Source organism: Pogoniulus pusillus, chromosome 16 (genome assembly GCF_015220805.1).
Source record: "Pogoniulus pusillus isolate bPogPus1 chromosome 16, bPogPus1.pri, whole genome shotgun sequence".
Lineage (NCBI taxonomy): Eukaryota > Metazoa > Chordata > Aves > Piciformes > Lybiidae > Pogoniulus > Pogoniulus pusillus.
In genome coordinates this window covers 13,828,508-13,839,479 of record NC_087279.1, presented here as the reverse complement: position 1 = coordinate 13,839,479, position 10,972 = coordinate 13,828,508, and the positions used below count along the sequence as shown (strand labels likewise).

At 44.6% G+C, this 10,972-nt stretch overlaps 1 long non-coding RNA gene across 1 annotated transcript; it reads left to right on the top strand.

Annotated features, from left to right (window-relative positions):
• The first annotated feature begins 22 nt into the window (after positions 1-22).
• LOC135182495 (uncharacterized) lies at positions 23-7,707 on the top strand. The gene is made up of 3 exons (XR_010305228.1): positions 23-368; positions 810-860; positions 3,301-7,707. It is a non-coding gene; the product is annotated as an uncharacterized LOC135182495 (long non-coding RNA).
• The last annotated feature ends 3,265 nt before the right edge of the window (positions 7,708-10,972 follow it).

The following is a 10,972-nucleotide window of genomic DNA, read 5'->3' as shown; positions in this document are numbered from 1 at the left end:
CTGCTGCGCCTGCGCCGTGCTGCCTGCGGGGCAGTGTTAGTGGCGGCTGGGGAGCCGCTTCGAGGCCTGCCCTTTCTCACAGAGGGCGGGGGGTGCGCGTTTCTTCTGCTTGGCGCGGAGCTGGGCGAGCTGCGGGGCTTGCTTCGGCCCAAGCAGCGTGTGCCCGGTGTGAGAGTCGCCGTGTTGGAAGCCTCGCTGCTGAATAAGGGTCCCCAGGCAGCCTCAGGCCACCCGCGTTTCGCTAGGCCAGGGGGAAGGTAGCTGGCCTAGGGCGGTATTTTGAATCAGGGCACCTCATTTGCCTGCTGGCTCTTTAGATGAGCCTGTTTAGGCTACGAGAAGGTTCCCTGATTCTTCCAGTCGAGCAGGTAAACTCCGCTGGGCTGTAAGAGCTGGAGGAAGCTGAGGAGCTGGCAGGCAGCATAGTCATGGCTCTGAATGACTACTTCCTGCCAAGACCTGAGCGTGTCTCTGGTTTACCTAGTGGCAAAGATCACCTACTGCTTTGTTTCCAGAGGCCCCGTGTTTGATGCAGTGCCTGCTTTGTGTCCAGGAAGAAGGAGACTGCTTCATCTGTTGTCTTGTTTCCTGCCTTGCTCAGCTGAGCAGTTTCAACAGGTGGTCCAGGAACAGCTCAAATAATCCCTGAGTGCATTTTCCCAGTATCTTTATTGCAGGCTTTTTTTTGTTTTTCATTGCAGACCTTTTGCAATCAATTCCACCACAGTCAGGCAGGCTCTAAGCTATAAGAAAAACAGAGAGGAAATAATAGGAAGCAGTAGCTGATAAGAATTCTTTTTTTCTCTTAGGGAATGTAACGTGGGTTATACTTTCAGTCAAGCTGTACACGTGGTGAAAGGGTAAGTGTAATTTCTGTGTCGGGAAACTGAGAACTTCTAACACCACAGCTTGACATTATTTAGCAAATACTTATGTAACTTACCCAGCTCAAATGTTTCCAGTTAGTTAATTGTATCATAATTTGCCTTTATAAGTATTTTTTCCTAAATACCATTCTCAGTTTCCAGTCATGTTCACCAACATAATGGAATGGTATGTTGATGTTGTCTTTGCTCAGCTTACAGCTGCAAAGCAGAGTGAAGCATCTTGTCTACACAAGTAGAAATATATTTGTATGGTGGTGGAATGTGTGTTGCTTTGAGGAAGAAAAGAACAAAAATCCTGAACAACTTACCTTTCCAAACTGATTTAGATACCCAGCTCCTTTTAAAGTCAAGAACTTTCTCCTGAACCCAAGCTGCTCAGATTTGTAAAAAGTAAAAACTGCAGGTCATGCCTCTCCAAACATAGTGTTTTTCCATGTTCCTTTTATGGCCTAATTAAGTAAATAAACTCTAATTGTGCCAGTATAAAGAAAATGTAAAAGCAGAAAGGTTCAAAGCAAGAAGAGATCTCTTCCTTCCATTTAGGGCATCATTGTTCCTATCTCTCCAGTCTACACAGCATTCAGGCCAAGCACAGACCTTTCACAGTTCTTGACCTGTCACATAGGAAAACCTGAATGGCAAGTTCCATGTAAGAAGTCTTAGAGGAAGTGGGCACCTTGAAAGCCACTCCTTTGGCATCCTCCTTCCTTGTTGCTGTAGCAACTAACTTGCTTGTGTGTCTAGGCAGCAGCTTGTGGGTGGACTGGTAAGTGCTGTGTGGTCAGTGTTGCTGTCATGATAGCTCTAACAAGGGTGAGAGCTCCAGTGCTCTGGGCTGGGGATTTACACAGAATAGGGAAGTGCTGTTCCTTGAGATGGGGGAAATTCAAAGCCTTTGATTTTTCAGGGGAGGAGCAGAATGTCCAAGAAGTTGCTAGGCCCTAGTCAAGGACAGGCTGTTAGTCATGTTTGGAGAAATGAAGCTTTCAAGCACCAGTGCAGTGCAATTAGTGTGACAATAGTGTAGGCACCTCCTAGATGGCATTGGTCAGGTATCCCTGGCCCAAGGAGCAGCGAGCTCTGTGGCAGGACTGCTGGAGCAGAAAGCAGATCTGTATTCTCACTAGGAAATGCTGCTACAGAAGCCATGGAGGTTCAGAGGGACATAGGCCTTCCAGGAATAGCATGGGACTTGAAACTTCACCCCTGTTTACCCAGAGGCAGCAAGCACTTTTTAAATCCCACAGCAATGTGACCAGAAATCTGTGTGCTCCGTGTCACCTGTCCAAGTGCAGGCTCTTTCTGCGCTCCTCACATAAAGGTGATTTATTATCTGAACCAAAAGTTTATCTCTCATCTCTATCCAGGAATGTGTACCCAGAAGTCTGTACCTTTTAGAGACTCTGGCTGGCTGTTTGGCATGACAGTTCCAGACAGTGGTAACTTTCACAAGCTCAGCCCTTAATCCTAATGTGACCCACCTTCTCTTCCACAAATAGGGCACAAGCAGCTCCTCAAGCAGTTCTGAAAGCCTTTCCTATATTTCACTATCACATTCTTTGTTGCAAGTAATTTATTTTCCTTTTAACTTGTATCTCAGTTGAAAGTTGCTTTGAATATCTATTCACAATTTAATTTCACACCAGCAAAACACCTTTGCTTCAAGCTTGTACATGGCATTCTGCTGTCTTTAAATGCACAGTAGTTGCTATGGCAAGAAAATGCAATTTAAGCAAGTAAAGTTACCTTATGGTATGTGCAGAGACATAGAATCATGGAATCACAGAATCAAACAGGTTGGACATAATTAAATTAAAAACCCTATCAGAAAAATCTGCAGATTGACTACCAGGCGAGGCCAATGAAGTTCAGTTTATGTTCAAAGATCAGATTTATCCAGAAGTTGGAGTTTTTAAATGGACCAGAACAGAAGAATTTCAGAGATGTTTAATAGGATCCAGCAATAACTCTACTGAAACTGTAATGCTTTGTAAAACTTTAGAATAGGAAGGGCATAGAAGATTTCAGTTGTACAGGAAGGCATTCCATATTAACTCTTTTGGTTCCTTTTAAGGTAATCTGATTTGTTTCTTTCCTGTTCTCTGAATTGAGAAATATTTGGAAGAATTATAGCAAATTAAACTGTGAGAAAGCAAAATAAACCAAACCCAGTTTTCTTTCTCAGCCCATGTGCTCCTGCCCCCATCAAGGCCCATTCTGGTTTTGTTTCAAGAACGAGCAAAAGAGAAACTCAAATGTACAGCACATGTAACACTCTGCTTATGTCCCAGGCTGGCTTGTCAGCAGAAGGAACACTTCATGGACTAAACATGTCTTACGGGGATTAAATTTTCATATGTGGTTTTAACCTGCCATTAAATGCCTGCTAAATCAACTATTTTTCTTTATGCAGATGGGAAGGACTAACAGGTGCCCCCTCGGTATGAAATGTGCCGTCAGTGAGCAGCAAGGACAGACCTGTCAGTGCCCTGTAAGAACCTCCTGTCTTTCCTGAAGCGGGACAGTGCCTCAGCTTGCTCACTTCCTGCCCTCTGCTGCTACGCTCCAAAGAAGCCATCTCAGAAGAACCAGAGCGTGGCACCTGGCATGTGATTGCACAGCTGAAAAGGCAAGTCCTGGCTGTGCCCTGTTGTGTGACGTTCCTTAAATCAGCTGCAGCAGGGCAAGATGAGAACCGAAGCATTAGTAGCACTCAGTGCATTTGGCTGGGGAGTCCTGTAGCAGCAGGAACCTGTCCTGGAGACGCCCTTACCTACGTTCAGAAGGTAAGAAAAAATGCATAATACCCTCTGTTATTCGAGTTCCCTGCTCCGAGTGATGTTGAAGATAGATTTGCAGACTGCTTTTAGTGCGTTCTGACAGAGGAGGGAGCTGTTAGCTCAGCATTGACCTGCACAGCCCACCTGGGATCTGGCTAAGTTGTCTGAGTGGCCCGCCTAAATTGTGAAGCTTAACTTGGCAGGAGCTGGATGATACCCTGAAAGTGCTTAAATCTTTTGCTTTAAGTGTCTCTATGGGATGTTTTGTGTCCCTACACAAGGAAAATCACAATAACTAGTCTGCAAGGACAGTGGGAGCAGCAGGTGTGAGAAGCTGTCTGGAAGTGGAGCATTTTGTGATGAGGTTGTGCACTCTTCAGTGCTGTAGCAATGACCCCTTCTGTTGCACCAAGAGCCCCTGGAAAACTGCAGCCCGTGCAACACCTTCCTGCTAAAGACCAGAGTCAGAACACCCTCCTCTCTGCCCACAGGGTGCAAACAGTCCTTCTATCTGGGAGACCTGCCAGAAAGAGGCAAGGAAAAAGCTATGTTAAACTGGTCTAAGGTTGACTCAAGCTAATGTGAACTGGTCTGAAGTGCAATAATGACCTGATTTCATCTGCCATTTCTCCTGGTACAATTTGTCAGCAGTCTTCCTGCCTCAGCTAGTAGCAGTGGGACAAAGAGTGGCATAATTGCAACCTTGGGATGAAAAATAATGTCCTCATTAGATGTTGCTTTATGACTGCATCAGACATCTCTTCAGCTGCTCATGGTAGAGCTCCAAGTGGGCTGAGTCGTGCTGGTTTGGCAGATACCTGGGTTGGTGGTGGTTTGAGCGTGCAGCTGGGCAGAATGGGGCTCTGAGTCAGAAGCTCCTGGTGACGTTGCTAGATTCAATTTGCCACAAAAGTCTTTTTCTGCTTTACACTGGAGCTGTCTATATGCAGTCTTTCTGCCTTCAGAAATGTGGCTCAGACCCAGTGCTTGCGAGTCATTCATTCATTTGTTAGCTGCTGGAAAAAGGCAAGTAGGAAAAAGTGGTGGCATTGTTACATGTTTGTGGACTGGTCTTCTGACAGCAGTTAGTAAAGGCAGCCTGTCTTCTTACCCAGGAGATCATGTGTTATTTCTCCAGCCACTGAGATAATTCCAGTGTCAGATAATTGTAGCAAGACCCTGAACAGATGACAGTGTGCACTGTCGTGGCTCTAGATGTGTTGTGTTGCTTTGTACCAAAGAAAGGTAGATTACTTGGTTAGGGCTAAATGAGATAATAGCAGATGCTATATGGTGCTATATGTTATGGCTAAATAGATTCCCCTTAGAGCCCCCCTCAGTCCTCCAAATCCTGTTCATCTTTCCCCATGATACTGCTGCTAGAAAGCAGCAGCTTTTCCTCCACCTCAGTCAATGCACCAACTTCACCTTAGTACTAATGACTCTGAGCTGTTCTGGACTAATGGTAAACCTTAGGTGTCTGTACAGCAGTGACTGACTCACATCAGCTCACTTGGTCACTTATTCCAGGAAAATATCACTCAAATTCACCAGAGAACTGTCCCTGACACACTGAAATATTTGTTGATTCAAACTCCTAAAGATGATTTCTGGAAGTTTTCCTCTAAAACTGTTCATACTGAAATGTGAGGTTTGTATAAAGAGCCTTGCTAGACTCTTCAGTTTGAGGAGGATTTAACACTGACCAATAGGAGCCTTTGTTCCAGGCACCAGACTAACATTCCAGGCCAATGCAGAGTTGTACAAAAACCTCCCTAAAAAAATAAAATCAAGGCATAAACTTGGGACTTAATTTTTCTGTTTCAAAATGATTTTTTTAAAGAGTATTTTAGCTTCAGTAATTCAGGAAAGGGCTCTATCTAGCTGGAAGAGATGTCTTTTCCTAGTGAGGGCCTTAATACAATCTTTTCATGTTCTCCTTTTGGGTTTTTCTTGGATGAGAGGCAAAAGGTGCAGGAGCAAATGTTGGAGAGAAATAAGACCTCCCCTGTCATATGGGGAGAGAAAAGGTTTTGCAGTTACATGGGGGAAAAGCTTGCTTTTTAAGCCTCTGAGTTTTGGCACAAGTCTCTGTGGGATGTGTGTCACTGGCCCTCCCCAGCCACTGCACAGTGTTGCATTCACGAGAATAGGATCTTTGCTGGTACTGGAGTACACAGAAAAATGCAGGGGATGTGCTGGGGCCACACAGCAAACTGACTGTCTTCTGTGTGGTCAGTGCCTCTGAGTTGGCTGCTACCACTGTGTACCTCTATCACTTCAATATGCTTTCTAAGGCCAGGGCTGCAGACCCTCCTGCTCTTTCAGAACTGCAGAGGGACTGTAGGGCTAGCTCAAATGCGATTAGGTTGACCCCTGAATGGCAACAAGGACCTGGTAAATTTCAGAGCCACCTTAGAAACCTCTAAAATCTTGGGAAACTGATTTACTTGTGAAAGCCAAGGCAAAATGGGCAATGTTGAGCCAGAACACCATTTTGTTGTTTGGAGATTCACCTCAGCTCAGTTTCTGACTTCACAGATGACAGCAGCAGTTTCTGAAGAAGAACCTGGTCAGAAAAGTTGCCAAATTTCAACAGAAGATGCACATTAGGGTTCACAAGCTTTCTGCTCAACTGGTCCTTATGCTCAGGCTTTTTTGCATTCAAGTGCCAACCTGTGATGCATTTGCCCACCATTGCTCCTTTCTTTCCTCTGGGCTCTATCTCAGTCCTTACTCTTTTCTATCACTGTCTCATGAGACAGCAATTTTGAGCTGTGACTTGCACCCCAGGTAGATTTTTTTTTTTCAGCAGTTCTAGTCTCTTTTTCTTTAGATATCTGCCTAGACTGGAAAGGCAAAAATGAAACTGAGACATAGTTTACCTTAGTCTAAAGTAGGAATAGGTGCTTACAGAGAATTTTGGCCTGGAGTGGCCTTTGTGACTGAACCATAGCTTGCATCTATGGTCTACCTAAAACTTGCTGAGCTCATGCAGCTAGATGGAAAGTAGCTTGGTTTGTCTCACTGCTCTGTTACTGGTCTCACCCTGGAGGAGTGCAAGTATCTTGCATGGAAACAGGAAGGAAGCTCTGGAGGCCTGCCTGTGCAACTCTTCTATCAGGGTCACCTAGAGCTGATTCCCTAAGACTATGGTCAGATGACTTTTGAATATCACCAAGAATAAGGATTCCACAACCTGCCTGGGAAACCTGTGTCAGTGCTTGGTTACCCTCACAGCAAAAAAGCATTTTTTGGTGTTCAGAGGGAACATCCTGTCTTTCAGTTTTTGTGCATGGCCCCTTGTCCTGTCACTAGGTATTGCTGAAAAGAGCCTAGCTCCATCTTCTTTACCCCCTTCTTCATTCATTTCATATGTTTGTATTAATAAGATCTCCAGTTTGAACAGTCCCAGCTCTCTCAGCCCCGCCTCATAGAACTGATGCTTCAGTCCCTTGGTGACCTTAGTGGCTTTTCACTAGACTCTCTTCATTATATCCACATCTCTTGCACTGGTGAACAGAGTTAGAATTAGATCCAGCACTCCAGGTGTGGCCTCACCAGTGCTGAGTCAAAGATTAAGGATCACCTCCCTTGACCCACTGGCAATGCATTGCCTAGAACCAATAGGGGACCAATATCAGCTGCATCTGAAGGGGCCCAGGGTCCCCACTGAACAGCTGCTGCTTAAGGGGAAGCCAGAGAAACTGTGTGTGTGCTTTTAACCTCTGGAAATGAAGGTACTGAGATTGAGCCTGACCGAGCCAAAGAGGGAAGGAGGATGAAGTTGTACTGTGTAGAGGACAGTGCAGTTCCTAGTGGTCACTGCAGGTCTAGTTCAGTGTGAGGGTTTCCCACACATTATCCTCTCTTCTGCAGCAGTAATGAAAAGCGCAATAAAAAGACAAGAATGCTGCAATGCTTTGTTGTGACGCTGTCTTCTGTCTCCTCCTCTGGGTAGGTGATGAGGCTCTGCACTCCAAATTCAGCTGTGAATCATACTTGGTATGACAGCCAAATAAACTGTACAATTAAAAATACTCCTGGATCTCCTTTTAAGTGGTTCCTTTCTTGCTGTGGCAGGCTTAGCATCACTGGGGGTGGGATTTGCCCTATGCTCTGTTACTGCAAAGTTCAGCCTATGTCAGTGTGAGCAGTTGACCCTATCTAATCGGGAGAAGGAGAAAGAGTAGCCCCAAGAACCTCTTGAGGCCTCCTGAGGAAATCCAGTCAGCTGAGACAAGCTCTTCTGTGAGGCACTTGTAAACTTGCTTCTCTAGCAGAGCTGCACAGGTGAGCTTAGACACAGTCCAGTTTGAACAGAAGCCATCATTGTGGTGGGAGAGGTTTCTGCTTGTAGGTGGGCTGGCCTGAATGGGAAACTTGGAGGGAAGTGTTTCTGATACCTCTGCAGGTTAGTAACTGGGGACAAGTGTAGTCATGGGGGGTGGCAGTGCACCCGTAGGCAGTGACACTTGTAGCAGGGAAAGGGGGAGGGTCTTGATGAGGTGGAATAATGCCAGAAATACTTGTGTTTAATAACGTCTGTTATGAATGGTGTGACCAGTCCAACATGACATAGCAGGAAAGAAAAGGACATATAAGAATCAAAGTAATCAGGGCTTCTCTTCATCTCTTTTGGAAGAGCTGCCCTTCCTCAGATTTGCTGCAGCTCCCCACAGATGGAAGAAGCTTTTGAAGTATTTTTTCAAGTCAGTTATTTTGCCAGAAAGGGGATGAAAATCTTAAACCAAAAATTTCTTCCAGCTTTCAATTTGGAGCTGTCATTGTAATGCAGTTCTTTACACAGCTGCCAGAGCGGTTTTTAAAAGCATCATTCACATGTCTGCATTAAAACCAGGATCACAACATGCCTACGAGAAATTGATTTTCTGGTCTTAAAACTAGCAATTAAGTTTGGGACAAATGCTCATGTTTGTTGTTCCTTCTGCAGTCACTCTTGTAAAAAGGAGAACCACTGGCATGAAAGCTCTGCTGGTGTCCTTACCACTGGGCTGCTTTGCTCTGTGGAATGTCAGCTCCATGCTGGTTAGGGTGAAGTTGTGCAAGGCTCTTAAAATCCTGTTGAAATCCCTGCAGACTGTTAGGGGATCCTGCATGAAAAATTCTGGATGTCACTCGCTATAGAAAATGAATTTGTTGACAAAACCACATTAAAACCAGCTTTTTTGCAAGCACAGTTTGTGAACACAGAGAGACATAGCACAGCATGTTTGTGCTTGCCTTCTTATTTTTGTCTGAGTGGAAAAGGGAAGATGGCTCTGGGTAGAATATCTAATGTCTTCAGCAAGAACAAATCTGAAGTTAATTTAGACATCATATACAAGGGAGATTAAACAAGAATACAGAAAAGCCTGGTTTGTAGATGTGTATTTTGTAGCTCAAATACAGTGTGAGATCATCCTCAGGATGAGAAAGGACATACACAGTCACCACTAAAACAATGCAACTTGAAGACATGTCACAGGAGGAGAAATTAATGCCTCATTTCCATACAAATGTGCTTATAAAATACATTTTTTACTAGGAAAAGATTTGTATAGCCCAGTTCTTAATGTGTGTGTGATGCACTGCAGTAGGAGGTACAAAGGCAGGCAAAGGGAGATATATTTCCCTCTAGGTTGAAGACAAGTGTCTGTGAGAAGCATTGCTACCAACTTGAGGAGTACTGAATATGACTGCTGGAGTGATCCCTTCTGAGCACCTTGCCTGTCATCAGTGGAGGAATTCAAACAGACCTGTTTAGTCATGAGTCAAAGTTGTGCACCCTAGTTCCAAACAACTGGAACTGTAAGCGGTTTAAAATGATTTCCAGGGGAGTTCAGAGATGACTAATGCAGCCCTCCAGACCTGTAAGTCATCTTTTATTCACAGAAAATCAAAGTGATGTACAAATGAGATTGCTGGCGTGGGGAGGAGAGTCTGAATGGCTGCTTATCATTCACTTTAGCTACCAGAGGTGATGTGACACCTGAAAGGATGAGAGCTCCATCACAATCTGTTTAATAAACCCCACCTCAGTATCTCACTAAATAGCTGGTAATCCGAGGTGCAGAATTCTGATGTGCTGTTCAGTGCTTTGATAACAAAAGGAGGAGTTCATAGGCTACAACCTACAAAAGTTTTTTCTTCCATAACTTTATGAAGGTTTGCTCATAGTATGCATGGTAATTCCTTGTGACAGAAGTCAAGATTAAGACAAAGGCCTGGCAAAATACCTCATCTGTCTAATTCTGTGCACTCCTATTCTAAAATATTAATTCAAAATGGCAGAGATGCAGAGAAGTGAAATGGAGAATGGTATTTAAGGACACAGAAGAGTGGACTAACTTATTTATCCCAACAAAATCAAAGACAGAATGAGAGGTTTCCCCTGAAGTAATAAAACTCACCAGAGACTGAAATCAATAGAAACTGAAGAAAACACAAGTAGACACCAGTTCTTAAAAAAGAAAAAAAAAACAGAAATACAACAGAAAAAAACCCCAAACCATAAATCAGATTGAGAACCTTCTATGCCCTCTCTCTCCAGAGTGAATTTTTGGAAAAGCTACTCATTGGAACAAGGAGCCTGGTTATCTTAGTGATGAGACATAGTAACTTTATGGAGAAATCATAGGATGCCACTGGAAAGGACTAGTGTCCAAACTGGAAATTCTTCCTCATCCTGCCACTCTAAGTCTCAAGACACCATGCAGGCGTTACTGACTGCTCTGTCCATCACTGCTGTATTTTCCATTCTGCTCACTGCCCTGGGTTTTGGTTTAGCCAGTGGACTGTACAAGGTCAGCTTGCTCACAACTTCTCTTGCTCAAAATCCACCTCTGTTTCTTGTCAGCTGCTAAGAGAGAATTTGTAAGAGAGCTGTGTACCCCATCAGAGATGTGTGAGGCCCTGCTTGGCCCATGGAGAGCTGGCCCAGCTGACTGACACCTGTGGTGGGTGTGCAACGTGGCTGATCTGTGCTGAGCAGGTGAGGACAACTGGGGAGCCTGCCAAACAGCACACGTGTCGCATCCTTCTGCCCCAGCTCTTCTTGATGTGCTGCTCCAGAGTGAAGGCATGGAACTGTTAAATGAGACCCACGTTATAGGGTTTGCTGTTGCAATGGGAAAACCTCTGTGTGAGGTGTTAACATTTTCTGAGTTAAATAATTCCAAGGCTGAAGGAAAGAGAAATGTCTCCTGGCCAGAGCTGGCAGTTAAATGGCCTTTGAGTTCTGTTCCTCTTCCTGACAGTGATTCACTGCATGGCTCCAGGCAAGACACGTAGCCAAGCTGAAAT